The following is an 8715-nucleotide window of genomic DNA, read 5'->3' as shown; positions in this document are numbered from 1 at the left end:
AGATGTATATTTCAAAGGAAGAAATCCAGTGTATCAGCAATCCGGAAAAAACCGCTCCAAACTGCCAATAATTGTCGAAATGCTCGTTTAAGGAACTCTGAACTCTTCAGAAGGGCAAAGATGACAAAATGACAAGGGTTGGAGGGGAGGAGGGAAAACGGGTGCAGTAGGGTTCTGTTCTGGGAGCTCTGGGAGCTCCAGCCATTCTGGAAAGCAATTTAGAGCTCTGCTCAAAAAGTCACCCAATTATGCACATGCTTCCCCTTAAACCCCTCAAGAGATCAATGAAAGGGAAAGGACCCACTTGAGCACGGATATTTAAAACACGTTTTTCACACTAGTTCTGAACTTGTAATTGAGAGGAGTGGCTCACCCATGGGGGAATGGATGACTAAATTATAGTGTATGTAAGCAATGGGACACTACTGGGTCATCAGAAATGATGAAAGGGAGAATTCAGAGAAAACTAGGAAGACCTCTATGAACTGATGCAGAGTGAAGTGAGAAGAATTAGGAAAACATCTCCTGCAACTATAACATCATGGAGAAAAACACCTCTGAAAGGCTTTGGAACTCTTATAAATGCAGTGCCGAACTCCAAGGCCAGAGGATCCAGAGAGAGACATGGGCTTTTGGATGTAAACCGTAATTTGTTTTGCTGGATTATGTAACATATTTGTTGTGTGGGCTTTGTTTTTCTTTCTCTCCTTTTTCTTTAAACTCTTACCTTCCATTTTAGAAGTAATATCATGTATTGGTTCCAAAGCATAAGAATGGTAAGAGCTAGGCAATGGGGATTAAGTATCTTCTCTTGGGTTGCACAGCTAGGAAGCATCATAAATCCCAAAAGAGGTCAAATTAGAACCTGGAAGCTCCTGTCTCCAAACCTGAGTCTCGATCTTCTGGGCCATTTATCTATCCCTTTCTTTCTCCTTTCTATTGTTCAACTGGGAGTGGGGGAAACAAGAACAGAGGGAAGAAGAGATTTAAAAAGAAAGAGAATCCCAGAAATACAAAAGAGACACAAATGATAATCCCTTGATATTCTGCTCTAGTAAGATATTCCAAGTACTGTGTTCAGACCTGTAGGATGAACATTTGCCATCAGACCTGCAAACAGCAAGAACCAGGACTTTGCTGTCTACCCTCTGCCCTCTAAAGAAAGAACTTCTTCTTCCTCTTCCTCTTCTTCCTCTTCCTCTTCTTCTTCTTCCTCTTCCTTTTCTTCATTCTCTTCCTCTTCTTCCTCTTCCTTCTCTTCTTCTTCTTACTCCTTCTCCTCCTCCTCCTTCTTCTCCTCAATGTCTAACATTAATAAATTGATAAGCATTAATTCAATGCTTAATATATACCAGGCACTAGGGAGATATAAAGATTAAAGACAGCTGCTGCCTTCAAGGAGCTGACATTCTATAGAGAAAAAATTCATTTTCCTTAACTAGACATTCCTATTCTTCTATAAACAGATCTGGATACCATCTCCTGGTAGGGATCTGCTGCTGAAGAAATTTCATTTGACATCCCTTTTTCTCCTGCTGTGAATGGACAGAAAGCTTTTTTCTGAATAGACCCAATCAGTGACAGTATTTGTTATACTGTCCCGTGTCAAGCTGCACTATGACTGGGGATTGGTCTACACGGTACCAGGGCCAGCTGGTCATTGGAGAATTGGGATCTAGCAACACATATCGATCCTATTTTGATGTTGTTCTTAGGGGAAGGAGGAGGGAGAAAGGTTAACTAACAACTGTGATAAAGATAATACCGTAACGAACAAGGACATTTGGAAGTAGTTTATTAGAGAAAGAATTTAGGGATGAAGAAGAAGCAATCATCACTATGTAAACTGATGCTGGTAACACTCATGAGTTTAACAATGAAGGAGGTTGTGGGACCTAGATGTTAAAGCCCCCCACACACACCTCCACCTCCCCCTGACTATGGACCAGGAGAATGTTTCAAGATGTATTCTCAAGAGGAGAATGGACTTCCAGGGAGATGCTTGCTGATGGAAACATTATCCCAGCCCACAATTAGTGATCCACGTATACCCCATCCTCTAGGGCTCAAGAGTCAGGAATGCCACCATCCTCAGCACCCTCTAACTAGACGAGGGAGGACATACAGAATGGGCAGGCCTACTAAAGTACCCCAAAGTGATACATTCGGACTCAGGCAATCTCATCAAGCCTGGACCATGAAGACCAAAAGAGCCAATGACCTTGTAGATGCAGAGGAAGCTAAGTCAGGTATTCACCAGGCTACTTTTTCTCAGAGGACCAAAGTGGCTCTAGTTTCAAGGTTTAGGTAACAGGGAAACAGCTCCAGAGAGCTGTATTTTGCCACACCTGTGAACAAGAGTATCCCTCAAGAAAGCAGGGATGAGCTGAGGTGCCAGAAGCTAATGAGCAATAGCCCAGCGCCAAGATATTGAGATAAGGTCAGGGGTGGAGGCACCCATAGACACCAGATCTTCCCCAGATCCTTTCTACCTTGGACTTGTAGGGAATAATGGCAGTAAAAATAGCTCACTGTTAGACAAATTACAAGTGTGTTTGTCATCTCAAGATGGCAATATGTACTTTGAAGGTCTATGTGGGACTTGGTAAAGAGGGGGACCTCACATTTGGGCTGGATCACCCAAGGCTCAAAATCCTCTAGGAACTCCCATGGGCTCATGGCTCTCATTTACATCAAACCAGCAAATCTCTCTCACTGAATGTCAGTCTGTGTTGACTAGAGCCTCTGGGCCCTTTCCAGCTCTATATTTATGGTCCTACCAGTCATCTCTCTCACCCTCCCCTTCCAACCTCCCATCTTAAATATACCTACGGGAACAGTGTTTCATCAGTGGCAGGGATTCTTCAATTGGAGTTATAGTAATCGCCTGCAGTTCCTAAATAATTTACCTGTGGGTGGTGACCTGAGAAGGAGAATGGAGGCTAGAGGAATATGGCTGAATAGATAATGCAGTTAGAGGGAGTGGCGCGGGAATAAAGACTCAGAGACAAGTTAAAACACATGGAGAGTCGCAAGCTCCCTTAATGCCTCTCTAGAAGAAGATAACAAGCAGAGAAATTATAAGTAGGAGAAACAAGAGATCATGTGGGGAGCTGAGAGCTCTGGGATATTTCCCATGAGCCAGAGTGCCAATAGATTAATGGGAGATATGTGGGGCAACTGCGTTGCGTGAATCAAGCAGACATGAGGAGCAATAGAGGCAAGACCAAGATCAAGAGATGCAAGAGTCAAGAGGGAGGGCAAGGGAGGCAAGGCAAGAGATGCAAGAGTCAAGAGGGAGGGCAAGGGAGGCAAGGCAAGAGATGCAAGAGTCAAGAGGGAGGGCAAGGGAGGCAAGGCAAGAGATGCAAGAGTCAAGAGGGAGGGCAAGGGAGGCAAGGCAAGAGATGCAAGAGTCAAGAGGGAGGGCAAGGGAGGCAAGGCAAGAGATGCAAGAGTCAAGAGGGAGGGCAAGGGAGGCAAGGCAAGAGATGCAAGAGTCAAGAGGGAGGGCAAGGGAGGCAAGGCAAGAGATGCAAGAGTCAAGAGGGAGGGCAAGGGAGGCAAGGCAAGAGATGCAAGAGTCAAGAGGGAGGGCAAGGGAGGCAAGGCAAGAGATGTAAGAGAGAGTCTTGCACATGTTCCCCAGCTTTTATTGGAGATTTTAGGAATGTGAAATGGGAGGCGATTAATGAATGCGTGACATGACATAGGTTTTAACACTGGTTGATTTGGCAATCACGAAATCAAAGAGGAGGAGATTAATCCAACATGCGCTTTGTAAAGGAATGTGGTCCGACAAGGCGCGAGCTAGGACACTGTGGGCAGCAACGCCCTGCTAAGGAATTCTCTTGTCCTTTGGACTGAAGATTTAGAAATGCAATAATCAATGCTTAACATGGCCATGAGTCTGGCATATGAACACATAAAATACAATATTACTACATCAATCATACTTCCAAGATGCTAACATGCCTGGTATGCTACATATCTCCCTTTTTGTTTAAAAATTAAAGCAAGAGTGTATAATGTTAAAATAATTCAAAAATTATAGACTAAATAAAAAATAAAAATAGTAGTGAGTATAGCAAAAAAAAAAATAAAAATGAATTCTAAATCAAAATAGCAAAATTAAATTAAAAAATTATGTAAGACCAATAATAAAAATAAAAATAATCTTAACTTATTAATCATCCTGTAAAAATGAGAAGAAAGAATGACTTTCATATATATTAGCAAAATCAAAGGTAAAAAAGTTTATGAAAGATCAACAATAATAAAAAAATAATAAAACGATCTTGATTCTCTAGTGATCCTAAATTAATGTGATATCGGTTCCACAATACGTAGGACAGGTGCATTAATATATCCTCTTACCCATGTACAGCCAGGATTATAAGAAGTTGTCAGACCTTTAAAATAAAAGAAAAGGACTATATCTCGATATGAGAGGGAATTCTTTTCTTTCCCTTGTCCTGGTCATGCATAGTCTCAGGTATATAGAAGCCAAGATGCCTGCCATATAGATACATGGTTGGAACTTTGGTACCAGGTCGACCTGTGTTTGAGGGTGTCAAAACATCGCATCCTTTTACCTCCAACCTTAGCAACCCAAATATATCCATCTCATATGGAATACACATCTGTCTACGACTTAGGCTTTCTGGCAAAGTGTAAAGTATCCATCACAATCCCTTCTTATGCAAACAGACACAATAACTCAGAATAATCCCAGGAAGTTTAACAAATGCTGTCACATTCTTGTAGTTTCAAGCTTTTGGGTATGTACAAAAATAAAGTCTCAGATTTATTGTTAATCATAGTTCAGGATCAGAGTGTTAATACTACTTTCAATGTACTTCTAGTACTTAAAAGAAAATATACAGGAAAAATAATCTGAAAAAATAATCAGGGAAAAATAAAAATAAAATTAATACAAAATTTTAAACTCATGGCTCACATTTCATGTGGCAAAGTTGTAGCTAAGCCAATGTGTAAGATCAGAATTTTCATTCAAAAATGATTTCTATTTCCCTAATTTAAGTTGCCCAAGATTCACATTGTAAGTGTACAAAATTTTTCAACGTGAAAAGCTTTACAAAAACATAAATACAACAATTAACGTGAATTTTTAAAAGTACCAATATTCCCATAAACATTACATTCTGATTGGTTGTTGCTCTATATCATTCTCTAAAATAACAGGAATGATGAGAATGAAGTGACGTAACTTCTGGCTGCGTATTTCTGATATAAGCCTTATTTAAACCTCTATTTCTGTATAAATAAACCAATCAATATAACAACCAAGAATATGACATTGCCGATGTTTGTAAAATTAATTCTGCCAAACCAATTTTGGGGTTAATAGAAGCTTGTTTCTCTTCATTTAGAAGCAATTTCTGGAGCTTCTAAGCTCATATAGAATTTGGTCTAACTCATTAATTCCTTGTTGTAAATGTATAATATCCAACATGCTTTTTCTTCAAGCTTATTAGTGCCAATTTTTTCCAATTTTTAAATATACACCCCAAAGGGGAATCTTGGGGTACGCTTTGCCTCTCCTCTGCCCCATGTAGGTGTGGAATGTACAGTTCCACATAGGAAGGTCAATAACTGCGCATCCACAGAGGTTGTCCAACCTTGAGCCCTCAGTTTAACACTGAGGCGAGACTTCCCACACACCAGAACGTCTTCCAGTATGAGAAGGGGAAGTTGATAGACCCCAAATCCAGCAGCCTGACTGACCTCTGGGGCCGGTGGGAGACAGCATGAAAGAATTCCCATAAAGATATCACCCAAAAGATGGGGGTTTCAGCAGTAATGATCGAAAATGGTTCGTGAACAAAATGGACCGTTGGAGTAGATGCCCATGTCCGTAAGATTAACCTGTAACCACACCAATGGTGGTTGGTACCTAATAGCTATATAGGAATTGTCATGAATAGAATCTATAAATAGATGTAGATGACAGTTTAAGTAATGTAGGTTCCCAATTAAAAATCTCAAAGTCTATTCTACCTGACATCTCATCCTTTCTAGGAGTTTGACCAGGACAATCTGTCCATGATAAATCCCTGTGCAGTGGCTCTACCTGATTTAAACACAATTTCTTGTTGTCAGGGCTACTAGGTCTCTGTTGTGGTTGAAAAATTCTAGCCCCTGTTCCTATGAGAGCCATATCAATGCCTATATGATTGTTAGCAGTAGCATTTCTTACAATCCAAGTTTGAATTTTACAATGTGTACAAAATAAATTGCTTGTTGTCAGTACATAGCATAGACATAGAAAATGATGGGTATATAGTAGTGCCTGAATAATTGTAGCTAGTCCCTTCTGATCCCAGGGAAAAGTCTTTGGCTGAAATTGAGTATGGGATCTATCTGGTGTCATTAACATATAAGCGGGGGCTTGTCATTACAAGTTTACATTCTTAATATTGGGGTTTAGGTATAATAGACCAATAGATTTCAGCATGACAACTGTCCATCAGGGGAATAATAGTAAATATAATTAAAATAAGAGTAATGTCAGTCTTTGGTGTGTGTATGTAGTCACCAGTGATGGTTTCATCCAGCGTGAGTGGAGTGTGGCTGGTGTGCAGCTAACTGATGTCATCAGTGTTGTTCGTCTGCTTCTCTTCCTGGTCTCGTGTCACAGGGCATGATGTGCTTTGTGGGTGTCCAGATGTTTCCACTATCTGTAGAAATACAAGCAAACCCTTGACCCAAAGTTATCATCCTGTTGGGTTCCCTAGGGTCTTAATCTCCTGGTAATAGTCAACCAAATCCAGGGCTACTATACAGTGTAATCTTTATCATTACATTCAAAATGTTATTGCAAAGGAGTAACCTATAGCCCTTCTGGGATGGAGAAGTGATTGATGGTTAGGAGTACCATTACATCCCTTTTTTCCATTTAAAAGCTAAAATGCAATTCCAGTTAAATTGGTTTTTAAATCAGTCTGATTCTAATAAAGACATCCTTTTTTGCAAATATAAAATGAACCATTTAAGACAATTATTATACATACATTTTGGATAATATAAACAATTTCTGCTGCAATTGAACAGTATCCAATGTACTGTTATAACATTTCCAATTGTACCATTTGTTATTTGATCAAATTTGGGTAACATGGAACAATTCCAATAAAATAATTGCAAGTTACATATTGTACAAATACCATTTGAAATATTCAGGTACATGATAAGCATTGATCCTACAACAAATACCCATATACTTTTGGAATAGAATATCTGTAAGCAAATTAATGATATTCTTCTGTAGGTAAACTGCCTCTCAGTAAAAGTTCATTTGTGTGGATAGTGCATTAGACCTGCCCCTAAGTCAGTGGTTTTGCCTTGTTTGTTCATCTGCTGTTTTTTCTGGTGTCTGGCCTCCATGTTGTGCTGTGTTTGGTGCTGTATAGACATCTGCTTACTCCTCTCTCTGGGCTGACTTTCTTTGGAAATGCTGGATGACTTTGGTTCTCTTCCATGGATCTGCAAAAATAGAAGCAAAATCTCAACCCCAAATGAAAGACTTATTGGATCTTATTCAGTTAGAAAGTGACTGAAAATATATCCTTTTTGTTTTTGAATTTGGGCTTTTTAAATTTCTTTGGGCCCTTTCTCCAATTGCTTGTATTTAAGAATTTTCTGGAATATCAGTCTTATGAGATAAGTTCCATGATTTATCCAACTTAGCCCATCTATTGCTGGTAGAAGCACTGTTATTCCAATTTTGTCTTTTTAAACTGTTTTGGAGTGGCCAAATGTGAAAGATTATTTAAAAGATGTGCAATAACTTTGCATACTACTTCATTTTGAGCTTAAGCTCATACATCATGAGAGTAATTATTTCCAATCACATATTAGTTTTCAATTTTTACAACAGGAGCATATTGTAATGCATCCCTTTACCAAAATTGTACAGTTCTTAAAATTCTGCAATTAACCTCTTTGAAGTGAAGGAGTGACATTTTATAGTCCACAAAATTTGCACTGCCAAATAATTTCACTTGCTTGTATAGAATATTGAGGTACAATAGATCTGGCACTCCGATATAGTAGTGAGTGCGAATTACCTGCTTGCTAAAAAGCAGTGGCTACTAGTCCATTTATTTTTTAAAATTCCCTCAAAAATAAGTCAAGGGAGGTTCATGCCAGAGTAAATGTGTGTTATAAAATCTTCACTCCGACTTTGCAATATAGCATCCATAGTTGTTTAATATTCATCTTTTAAACCAATAACCATATAAATCACATACACTAAATCACATATGATTTCACTCTCTCTCTTTGTCTTTCTCTTTCTCTCTCTCTCTTCCTCTCTCTTTCCCTCAGTCTGTGCTATGAGTCAACTCTGCTTTATGCAAAAAAGTATACTGTGCATGCATCAACATTACATGACTGTCTGATATAGAGCTTCTGCTCTTTCCTGATTTGATGCAGTGAAAGTATTCACAGCATTATCAAAAAGGTGCAATGATGTTATTATTTTTAAACAATCATATATAAATTCATAACTTAAAAGATCTTGGTATTGGGCACCTAAACAATTGTACTGAGCATTAACTTCTAACCTAAGGTGCCGGTGGTATACCATCCACGTGGCAGGATTAATTTATCCATCTACTGGAGTAATTTTCTTTTTAAGATCCAAATAGGTTTAGAAGGAAGTCACATGGCTGGAACAGCCAATATAGCTTC

This window comes from Monodelphis domestica, chromosome 4, assembly GCF_027887165.1.
Source record: "Monodelphis domestica isolate mMonDom1 chromosome 4, mMonDom1.pri, whole genome shotgun sequence".
NCBI classification, from domain to species: Eukaryota; Metazoa; Chordata; class Mammalia; order Didelphimorphia; family Didelphidae; genus Monodelphis; species Monodelphis domestica.
The sequence above is the reverse complement of the archived record's forward strand: the minus strand, read 5'-3'. Positions refer to the sequence as shown.